At 43.8% G+C, this 12,302-nt stretch overlaps 1 protein-coding gene across 4 annotated transcripts in view; it reads right to left on the reverse strand.

Annotated features, from left to right (window-relative positions):
- Window positions 1–12,302, reverse strand: part of NIM1K (NIM1 serine/threonine protein kinase) — a 34,564-nt gene that overhangs the window by 19,886 nt on the left and 2,376 nt on the right. The window contains exon 1 of one of the 4 annotated variants that reach the window (XM_083703625.1): window positions 9,854–9,986. The exons of 1 other annotated variant lie outside the window; for it this stretch is intronic. The gene's annotated coding sequence lies outside the window, so the exon portion shown is untranslated. 2 more of the 4 variants (XM_083703624.1, XM_083703627.1) reach the window with 2 other exon arrangements.

Raw genomic sequence — 12,302 nt, forward strand, 5'->3', positions numbered from 1 at the left:
GATACCTTTTCTATGAGCCAAGTAAAAAGATGAAAGCTTGCAAATTGCACAGAACTTTTCATACAGTTGGGTGTTAAAGCCAAAAGAGGGATGGAAAAGAGGGGAAAAAATAGCTGACTGAGCTAATGCATGGCATTACGTTGATCTTACCCAAGGTCAGAAGGCTCTCCAGCACCACCACTTGGTCCTTATATGGGAGTGAGATGTCAACCATAGTATTTGTTTAGTATCCTATAGTCTTCCGTCTCAAATGGGATCATCTGGGTGGCTAACAAATCAAAATAAAACCAACCCAGCACTACAGCAAGTGTGTGTGTGTGGGGGCCCTCGTTTAATTTCACTACACACAGGTCGTGTAATGACAATAAAGGTTTATTACTTATTATTATTATTATTAAGATAAGATCCAAAGAAAAACCTGAGAAAATAGCCAGCAGCAGCAACAAAAACGAAGAGCAATTAAGAGACCAAATCCAAGAGCAAGCAGATCCACAAGCCTCCCATAAAAAGACTGGTGAACCATGATCTTCTGAACCTGGTGCCTAAATACGCTCAATGGGATAATGAACAAAGGTAAAAAGATCCCGTCTCCCAGTCCCACACTGTTCCACATGATGCAATGGGTGGGCCTTCTCCCCCAAAATGCAACACGTGGGCATTTGAAACATAGCCTAAAATAAGCTACTATTGCGCTACATTGGCAAATTTGGACCTCCGAGCCTTAAAAAAGGGTGGGTTGGATCTCTTCCTGGGTGTCCAATTGCAATCTCAAATGCAAGAAAGAGATAAAAGCCACTGAGGTCCATTTCTCCTGTGAAATTTTGCAGGTTTTTTATCCAATGCAAACAGTGCTTCCAGATTGTCACTATTTTGCTGGAGACATTAAAGTGCATATCAGAACTTTAGGTTTGTACATCCTAATGCAACAAAGCCACTTATTAAAAAGCAGAGCTTTTGCGGTTCGGAATGTGGTGATGAAATGTACCAAAAACTGTGGGATGGATGAATGATTAATGGGAAGCAGGCAAATTGGGATGAATGCTCATTGTTGCATAACCACTCTGAAAACAAATCTGAATGCATGCTCACTAAAAACCAGATATAATTTAACCTCCATGTGAGTTTTGCAAAAGCAAACCAGGATGAGTGCTCAAGAAACAGGTTATCCTGAGCAGACCCTAACCCTATCATGATTTAATAACAGCATTTTAAAATGTCAACATTCATTATTTAGCGTCTGAGAAACACACCACTTTTCTTTCTGCTTCTGTTCCATTGCATCCACTGCACACACAGAAATTAAAGAGATAAAAACCTCTGAAGTTAATTGCATCTGTGAAATTAAACAAGCTTTTGATATAACATAATTAAACGTACTTGTTAATGGCACTAAAACATTCACTATTAAGGTATGAGAAATTAATAGCTTCTCTGTTCATCGAATCCACTGAACACACAGGAACATACCCAAACTCTGCCCTAATCCACACCAGCTACAGCTCACTATTCCCATTCCATTTACCTGTCAATGTCCGCCAATCTGCATCCTGAGTGAAGCACTCACTATATTTCTCTGTACCCAGAAACAGATTTGATCCAAAATGAAAAATGTTTGGAGCCTCTGTAAAAAGCAAGTCAGAATCCTTTGCCCTCCCAGAGTTCCAAATTATCAGAGTGACAGGCAGCCTCTAACGTGGAACGGAGCCTGCAAGCTAATACAGAGCAACCGAAGCTCTGAAATAGCCAAAGCTATTTTTACATCCATGTTAATACAGTACTTCTGGCATTTCATTCACTGACTAATCCACCCTGGATTTGCTTAATGCTGTTCCCATATCAGCCTGCCACAAGTAATGACACCTGTTTGGTAGCCTCCAAATATTATAGGGAAGCAGCAGGAGGGCTGGATATACCAGGAGGCAGGCTAAGCAGCTGTCTAGTGGCCTCGGATATTTAGGGACCTCAAAACCTCAGAGGGGAAAACCTTGTGCGAAAACTCAGCGAAGACAATCCCGTTTAGTAAACACATTTATTCAGGTCTAATAATAAATTGCTTCCTCACTCAGTGCCTCCGAAAACATAGACACGAACCACCCCTAGCTGATTGCTGCATTACAGGAGTTTGAAGAACCTTAGGGTTCCTACCATCTCCACAATTCTGTTTCCGTGATTTTGTGGGAAAACATTAAAAACATTGCAGCGCACTTTAAATATAAGTTGAGCAGCGGGTACCACCCCTTCCTTCCCTTACAGAATGCCCAAACTGCAACCCTCCTCCCCTTACAGATATCCCAAACCATGGCATAGGTGAGCTCCAGAAGAACATGAAGAACAGAGTAGGGCAGCTCCCCAGCAGCCTTCCTGCTTTGCTGTGGCTTCCTTCCTTGGCCTCCAACACTGCTGAGGCCAAAACAGCAGCGTTGATGTGAGGCAGGCAGTGGTAGTAGAGTAGGACCATTGCTGGGGAGCTGGCCCAGCCTGCCCTGCCTATTCCTCTGCAGCTCACCTGGACCATGCTGTGCCCGCTCCCTTGCTCTGCCTGCTTGCCTGCCCAGGCTGCCTATCAGCAGCAAGACAAATTGCAGCGTGACCACGTCCTTACAATTTGTTTATATAGCTTTTTAAAAACTCAGCAGAACATCTCGAATAACAACAGCCGACAAAAAACAATTCATGAATGGAAATGTAGCTTATATTTATCATACAGTACAAGAGAGCCCTTGCTGACAGGTACATTTCATTGCTTTTAATAAAGACAACCTTATACTACCCTGGAAGGTACTTTCCACCTCTTTAAGGAAGGTGAAGGAAAACTGAGTGTGAGATAGAATGGGAATCAGTATGAAGGATGAAGAAAAATATACAAGTTGGAAAGGAGCTCCAAACAAAAACAAAATCCTGGATATCTGCTACTGGCTCCCTGCTTCCTCTTCTTTAACCAGTTACTAATCTGCCTACTCCTTGACTGCTAAATTTACTCAGGCCTGGGTTAAAACAATGGAAGGCCCTCGACTAGGAGACCTTGGGAGGTCCAAATTTAATAGCATTTGATCATGAAAACAAAACCTCGTACTTCTTTACTGTTACTAAGCAACTGGGCCCAGACAGTAAAATCTGCTTGTATTTAAAAATAAAAATTAAAAAAATGGCAGGAGGCCAAGGACTCCCTAGACTAGGAGGCCATGGGGTGCAACCCACTCAGCCTATATGTAAATCCAGCCCTGACTGGACCATTCCTACGCATGTGCTTATCAACACACCCCAAGAACAGTTAAGGTTGAGGAGGCAGGACTTTCTTTTGCAAAAGGCACGCTGATTCCTCTGCAGCAAGGCTTGTTCTTCAGTGTGCTTCATTTAGTGTTGCGTTTAATAAATGATCCCACCAATTCACCCAGAACAGATGTTTAATAAACTGGCTTGTGTTTTCCTGGATCCTCCCTGCAATACTTTTTTAAAAAAAATAAAGTTTATACACATAATGCTGTTAATTACCTTTAAAGCCCTAAACAGCTTGGGGCCAAGATACTGAAGAACCATCTTCCCCCATGTGAACCCGCCTATCTTTCAATATCAGCTTTTTAAGGTGTGTTTGCAACATGCAAAGAGTGCCTTTTATTGAACAAAGCCTCCTATTACATTCATGGAACTTATTTGCCCCCGAGAGATTAGATTATCTCCCTCTCTTTGCTTGTGTTCTGGCAGCATTGAAAAACCATGCTTTCTCATTAAGCCCTTTGAGATCTTACTGCTGTTCAAGTTACATTGTTCTGGCTCTTGTTATTTTTTAATGCTATCTTTAGAGTCAAGATGTACTGTATTGCTATTCCATCTTATCCATTTTTAAAATCATCACGTAGTATTCATACTCCAAAGGTCAACGTTTGTTAAGATTTGTAAATGCGGGATTCAGAATTGGGGCCATTTTCTTCTTCTTCACCTGCAGGCAGACATAATCAAGCCTTCTAACTTCTGGCACAGCCTTTAAAGCACATGGCTTATCATCAAGCCATAGGAACATTTAGAGAACCAATATTTTCCCACTTGGGCAGTATGCCAGAACATCTATCTGGTTACCTCTGCTGTCAAAGCCATGATGTCTTTTGTCCCAAAGCCCCACAATGTTCTACAAGACAAGAAACCCAAACAACAAGTTTTAAAGTTAAGAGCTGTAGCAGTGAGCTGGTGCAGGTGTCCTCTGTTCCACCTTAGAAACCATGAACCTGAGCGATAGCAACTTCGTGGGAGTTATAGTCCAAAACACCTGGAGCACAAAAACCACTGAAGACGGCTGCTGTGCAGAACTATTACTACAAAGACGCAATCCTTTTGGATACTTATTCTTTAAAAAACAACCAGCTTAACTTCTTCTAGTGATACTGCACTGTATTTGCGAAGTTGACAGTTCTGCATGTCGCTCCATCCTCCACTGGCTTGGATTTTAAATCCATGCACTTTCCATATCAGGCAAGCCATATTTCAGAGGGTATTAATTACTCTTACAAAGGGCATTAATTAATTAGAGGGATGCGGGTGGCGCTGCGGTCTAAACCACTGAGCCTCTTGGGCTTGCCGATCGGAATGTTGGCAGTTTGAATTCATGTGATGGGGTGAGCTCCCCATCGCTTTGTCCCAGCTCCTGCAAACCTAGCAGTTTGAAAAGCACACCAATGCTAGTAGATAAATAGGTACCACTGTGGCAGGAAGGTAAACGGCATTTTCATGCACTCTGGCTTCCGTCGTGGTATTCTTTTGCACCAGAAGCAGTTTAGTAATGCTGGCCACATGACCCAGAAAGCTGTCTGTGGACAAACACCGGCTCTCTTGGCCTGAAAGCGAGATGAGTGCCACAACCCCATAGCCGGTATAGCGCAGTGTGCAGGGGACTCACTGAGCTGGCAGCTTGGTTTGGGGGGCGGCTCGTGGGCCAGTAAAACTGTCTTCGTGGGCTGATCTAAAACATAGCAGAGGGGAAATTTGAAAAGTGGCAAATGGGGACTGCTAGGCCCATTGTGCCACACACCAGTCTTACCTGAAGACGAGGAGAATTCTTTCATCACCCAATATTTCAAAAAGTCTCAGGAACCTGAATAAAGCTTGCAGATGGCATGATCAATCAAGCCATATTTGGGCATGGTAAAAATTCGGGAGCTTCACGCAGAAAAGGAGGGGTTGCTGTGAGGCTGAGTGTGCTAAATCCAGCCCCCTTCCTCCTCCACCCCCTCCTCCTCAAGTTGGAGGGCCACTGCCTGAAGCAGAGACCCTCCTGAACGCATGGTGGTTGCACATGCAAGATAGAAGCCGTGAAAAATTAGGGTCCCTATATCATGCAAGGAGCCCAAGCAAGAAGAAGTTGGCTGCCCAGTTCACATGCTCACTACTCTTCAACCCAAGGCTAGCACACTTTCCCCATAAACTATTCCTCCTCTGCCTCCTTGTGAATGGAATTTCCCCGTTTCTATAACCCTTGAATACGGCTCCAGAACTGAGGCTAGATACAGAGGAGGGAACTGGATAAGAGAAGCCCAGGCGCTCCCACAGGACATGTTTAACATGTCACTTGGCAGCAGCTGCACCATCAGGTGCAGCGGAGGGAGTGATGGGAAGCAGGGGTGGCCTAAAATAGGGTGAATTTTATCAAACTGCGCCAGCTGCCTTGTGGCCGCAAAACAAAGCACGCCAGCTGCGTATGTTCAAACTACCCCCTTGGAATCGCACCCTGCTTTGTGACATTTCTGAAGCAAAGCAGGATTGGGTGCAGCAGCGCCGGTTCCTGAAACGAAAGGGTGCTTGGCAACCTCCAGTACGGTGTCCTGAGTTCCAGAGAGAGAAGGAGCAAGAAACGGAGGAGGAGGAGGTGGAGAAGCAGTCATTTGTAAGCTGCTGCTGAATCCACACTGTGTGTGAGAGAGAAAAGAAGCTGGGCTCTCACTGGCCTTATAGCCCCTTATTAGATTCTGCCCCATTGATCTGGAGTGCGTTGCGGGGTGGCCGTGCAGGAGAAGGAGAAAACAACTTCAAGTATAATACTACAGGCATGCACCGAGCCCATTAAGATGCAAATTGCCTAGCCCTCAGTTACGAGGTTTGGGCTCCTCCGTGAGATTACAAGCAAAGGGTCCTCGGTTTGAAAGAGCTGCTTTAGAAAGTTCCCATAACCCTTAGAGAATTCCCACAACCCGGCGCTGTTTTTTCACATGTGCGCCCAGCAGCAAAAGGCGAGCTGGAAGGCACAGTTCTGAGAGCAATTACTTAATGCTCCAGAGATTAGCTGTCTGCCTCATCCTGAGTCCATATTATTCAAGAGAGAACAAAGGGGAACGAGACACATTAATCCATCAGCCCTATAGAGCCAACTTTCCCCGTCATAGGCATTTAGGAGCCTATACAACTCCATGTTCCTCCTAGGGGCAGGGGGGATTATATCCGTAGTCTGCTGAAGTAAAGACTATGCAACGAAAGAAGTTGCCTTGCTGCCCCAAACTGGGAGGCTGCTTCAGATGCAGCAAAGTCACAAGCAGGGTCTTCATGTGCAACTGCAGGTAAGATCTGCATCCTGCACTCAGCAAAAGGGACAAAGCTAAGAACGTAAGAATATTCTACTGAATCAGGCTGAAGGCCCATCTAGCCCAGCATTCTGTTCTCACAGTGGTCAACCAGATCCTCTTGGGACGCTTGCAAGCAAAACCTGAGCACAACAGTGCCCCCTACAGCATATACACATAGTTGTGATTCCCAGCAAGCAGTTCCCAGAGGCATATTGCTTCTGATAGGAGAAGTTGACTGTCCAAAGCTACCCAACTCTGCTGTGCTTGACAGGCAAAGAAACCTCTGGTTTCTGCTGCCGTTCCCACAAACTGAGAAATTTTAGGTAGTTACAGAATGAGATTCCTTGTGTTTGGTGTGTGTGCATGTGCTCACACACACATACACAGGGAGGGCAGACTGAAGGTGCAAATATGTGAATAAATCATATTTCTTAAAGCTATGACGGTCCCTGCCGCGTCTTCAATTTATTATCATTATTATTATTAAATAATTTTTATTGATTTTACAATTTAAACTTCACCAAGTATTCTCCATAGAGATAATACAATTTTTTTTGGGGGGGGGGATAAAAGGGAAATAAAGCAAAAAATAAAACAGAGAATATAAATAAACCTTAGTCATGACACATTTTCAGTATATATAAACATACTTTGGAGGTTCTCTTTAACTTCCTGACTTCCCTCCTTCTCCTTTTCTGGTTCATTTTTCTTAATAAGTATGGTTTCTTTTTCTTATTTTTCTTATATTATCAACGTTTAACAAACTACCACCATACATTAATATTTCAAATTGCCTATGTTAAGACTCATTATTTAACACTTGCAACTGTTTAATCAAAGCCTGCCAATGTTTCTATTTGTATGCCATATTTTTGTACATATACAATAAATGTTTCCCAATCTTTTTTCAATTTCTCACTGTCATTGTCTCTGAGCTTCTCTGTAAGCTTTGCCACCTTGTCTTCAATTCTCCAAAGGAGCAGAGCCCCATGGCGGGTGCCTGGAGTCTCGGCAGAGTGTGGGGGGGGGGGTGACACCCAATTTTTGTAACATTATGTTTTTTATCCTATTTTAATGTTTCATTGTGTAGGCTGCTCTGGGATTATGGTGATTTAAAAAAGTGGTGTATCAAACAAAGAAAGTACACAAATACTGACCCTCCACCCCCTGATAAGCTTGAAAGGAATCCTATTAATACCCAAAACACAGTTTGAGGACACTGAAAGTCCATTGCTAATACTTCCCTGGATTACAGAGTGTAATAGCCCTATATGAGCGTGTTACTCCTTTTAATTAATCCCATGGCATCGATCCCAGATGTTTTCCCCACTGCGGCTTGATACTGATGAGCTAATCCTGAAATTAGATTAACCTGCGTGGATGAACAAATGGGGATGTGGAGTCATGGTTGTCAGGACAACAAATAGAAATTGCATCCTATTAATCCTCTCAGCACAGCAACAACACCCAGGACATGTTTCCAGCAAAGTCAATCCAATGAAATTTATTATTGTTCGTTTGTTGCTTTCATTGGGTACATATGTAACAAAGGGAGCCCAGGTTCATTGAGCTGTAAAAACACATGCTGTAAAATTGTAGCCATTAAAAATAATAACAACGAGAAGTTTTTTCCATGATGTTAAATTCTAGATGGGAGAGAGAGACAGGTTTGAATAAGAACTTAAGAAGAACCTACAGGATCAGGTCCAGTGGCCCATCTAGTGTGAACTCTATTCTCACAGAGGCCAACAGGATGACTATTGAAGTCCTAGAGGAGCAGGTCTGCCAGTCAAATCATAAGCAGTAGAGGAGTACAAAAAATAATAATACCATAGGTGCATCCTCCATAAAAGGGTTGTGGGTCTCTTCATCCAATGGGTTCTAATGTGTTTTTTAAACAACAACAACAACATACTGTATCCCTAAAAATATAATGTGTTGATGTGTTTTCTTTGAGGTGTTTGAAAGTAAAACAAATACACCACACAGATACAGTCCTCAATTCTATGCACAACAGGTTTCCCGCATGCACAACAGTATTGTCCAAAACAATATTGTGCTGAAGGGATGGCATAGATACCCACTCATGTATAAGTAGTGATAGTGAGCTAACCTGATTGAGCCAGGGTCCCAGGATGCATGTCCATAGCCAACCCTTAGCTGGTTCGTAACAACTACTACCCGAAGCAGATCACATTTGCCACATTAAGATGCAGAACTAACAAAAGAGATGACATATGCACCAAGGCAAAACTGAGTTTCTGTCCAGTATTAAAATTGGGATTTGGAAAACCATTATAAGGATATGCAATGAAATTCAACTAAGGGGAAACGAGGAAGTCATTTTACAAAGTAAATAACTTATTTTCAATAAGGTTATGATTTATGTTTGTTATGTTTTGTTTGTTTTATGTTTTTGTTTGTCGTTGATATTGTAAAAACTAATAAATTTTTTGCAAAAAACAAAACAACTGAGTTTCTGTCTGGGTGACATGGTCCCAGGAGCACGGCTGCATATCCACCACATATTAAAACTATGTCCCCCCTCCATCCACCTTTAACCACCAGGAGAGAGAAAGAACAGTGAGGAGTTCCTGTAGCATCCCTAGAGGTGGATTACAGCAAAGCTTTTGCAGACTAGAATCCACTTCAGTCGGCAAGTATAGATGTGCACACACACACACAAACACCCAGTTCACCACCTGTTCTTGATCCCAATGATTGCTTCCACAGTTAATTTGCGAGATGCACCACAGCTGCCCAAAGCAACTTAAATAGAACGCATTGGAGGCAGACCACAAAGTCCATTATTTCAAGTGTGCATACAATACCTCGGGGTTCCTAATTTTGGAGCCCTTCATCCCAAATATTTGCAGGTGTGTAGGACAGAGAGAGGAAGCTGCCTTATGTGCCCATTCAGTATTGCATCACAGTGTTATATCCTGCCTTTTACGTCTCCTCCAAGGAGCTCAAGGTGGCGTTTATGGTCCCCCCCTCCTCCCCTTGCTCTCCTCCCAACAGCTCTGTGAGGTAGGCGGGACTGAGGTCACCCACGGGCTTCATGGTGGCTGAGTGGGGATTTGAACCCAGGACTCAGTGCAGCTGCTCTCCATCCACAGTTGCAGGCAGGGGACACCCCCACCGCCCCCAAGTCCTACCTGGAGACGCCGGGGGTTGAACCCGGGACCTTCCACCCACGGTCCTTCCCGCTCCACTCCATCCCTCAGCATGCCGCCGGCGTCCCCTTCCTTGCAGGTAAGCCCTGCTGAGCTCTGGAGGTTTCGCGCAGAGCCCTTCCCGCCTCTTACCTGCCGGGCAGGTGGAGCCAGGAGGAGCAGGCGGGCAGCCGCGCGCCGCAGGGTGTTCATTGCAGCCGCCACTCGGGAGCCAATGAAAGGCTCTTGCTCCGCCGCCAGGAAAGCCACAGAGAGAAGTCGCGTGCGCGCATGGCCGGGAGGCGCAGGCACGAGGGGAAAGGCGGGGCGGCGGCGTGGGAGAGCGTGCAGAACGGAGGGAGCCCCAGGAAGGGGGAGGGAGAACCGCCGCGAGAACCAATCAGCGCGCAGGGAGGGCGTGGCCGGCCGCGCGCCTTGGGCTGGTTTCTATGGCAGCGCGTGCGCAATAGCGTGGCTGCGAAAAGGATTCACCTGTTGGGTTTCTGCCTGCCTCGTTATTCATCGTTATTGATATTATTGCTAACAACAACAACAACAACAACAACAATACTTTAGTTTAATTACCACGCCTGTTCACCTCTGAAGGGGCTGGAGGCAGCTTACATATAAAAACAATAAACGCCACATTGGGGGCGGGGGGAACCATTCATTTTAAAAGCAATAAGAAGTACATGAAATCTAATAATAATAATAATAATAATAATAATAATAATAATACTAGTATTGTTAAGCTGGGTGGAGGGAGAGAAGAGGCAAGCTGGAAAACTGGGAGCAGCAATGCTCTCGCCCCCCTCCCCCGCTCAAGGTGGGGCAATACAATATATATATATTATATAAGACTGGCTGAGTTAATTTGTCACCAGAGGCAGAAAATCCTAGAAATGCCTCTCCCTTGGCAGTAGTAATTCAGCAAACATATTAAATAACCACCCTTTACAATGTGGCAGCCGACAAGAACTGCCACCCTCTGCCTAATGGTAGGATAGGGCCAGGTTGGGCAACCCTAGAAATTATAAGGGTGGTTGCTTTTGATATTGGTGGTAAATCAGGCATGTCCAAACTTGGCCCTCCAGATGTTTTTGGGACTACAACTCCCATCATCCCTAGCTAACAGGACCAGTGGTCAGGGATGATGGGAATTGTAGTCCCAAAAGAGCTGGAGGGCCAAGTTTGGCCATGCCTGGTGGTAGATGCTGTGGCCAATGATGTAGTTAATAATAATAATAATAATGATAATGATAATAATAATAATACTAGCAGCAGCAAATCACTAGACCACACTGGTTATTGTTTGTTGCACTGTCTTAGAAGGGCTCTAGCTATGGGAGTTGTTATGAAGTGCGCCTACAGTTCAGAATCTACCGCTATGCCATTGGCTGTGACGAAAACATATTTCGAAGCCCAGATCCCAGATGCTTTGTATATGAGGTAGGTGAGGCTTACATAGTGGGGAAGGTTGACTTCAAGTTTTCCTGCAAGTTGCATCTCTAGTGCTGTTTTAAAAACAAAAACAAAAAACAGAGTCATTAGGTACAGACATACAATTCTAAGGGAAATGTGCTCTGCATGTACTCAGAGACTCTGGTATTATTTCATGCAAGCTTGGAACATAGGAAACTGGCTTATACCAAGTGAGACCATTGCTGCCTCTAGCATTGTCTACACTGACTGGCAGCAGATCTCCAGAGTTTCGGAGTCTCTCCCAGTCCTAGCTGGAGATGCCAGGGACATCCTGCATGATAGCAGATGCTGTACTAGTGAGCTATGACCCTTTTTTTTTTAAATAACAATTTTATTGGGTTTTTACATTTTATAAAGACACACACACACACAAAAAGACAAAGACAACACATATACAATTTCATACCCTTACTTTCTTTACCCTCTTTCCTTGACTTCCCCCCACCCCCTCTTCATACATCCCAATTCCAATAATTATTTCAGCAAGTTCTTGTCTATCATCTTAAACATATTGTTATTATTTTTAAAACTTAACTCTTTTTACTTATAAACATTTAACTTTTCCATTTCCAAATCTCTTATAAACATTAAATCCTTTTTCTAAGGTCGACCTAACTTCCCTTCCACGAATTTCTCCCTTTATTATATTAATTATAGGTCACATTGGCCAAATACAAAAGTCATAAAATTTTAAAATTCTATTCTCCCCTCCCTCCCTACCCCGATTTCCATCCCTTCCCAAGCAAATGTCCAAAAACAGTTCCTAGCCCGGATTCCTCACATCCGAGGCCTTCAATTCTCTGTCAGTCTCTCTCTGCCAATTTTGTTTGTAGTCCTTTTTGTTGGTCCTCAGGTCTCGAAGAAGTTCTGTCACAGTCAAATCAAATTTTCTTCCATCCAAAATGTTTAAAAGCAATTGCTGCAAAAGATCAACTGCTCTCCCATACTCAAAAAGGAAGTCTCGATCATATTTCTTTATTCTTTTGAATTCCAGTATTCCAAGTACTCCAGGGACTTCCTTCTTCATCTTTCTCATCTTTCGCAGATTTGTAATCCAAAGAGCTTCTTCCTTATTTTCTGACAATATAGGCTTTTGGTTGGTATTTATTTGGTTGGTATT

The sequence above is a fragment of the Podarcis gaigeae genome (assembly GCF_964106915.1).
Source record: "Podarcis gaigeae genome assembly, chromosome: 11".
NCBI lineage: Eukaryota > Metazoa > Chordata > Lepidosauria > Squamata > Lacertidae > Podarcis > Podarcis gaigeae.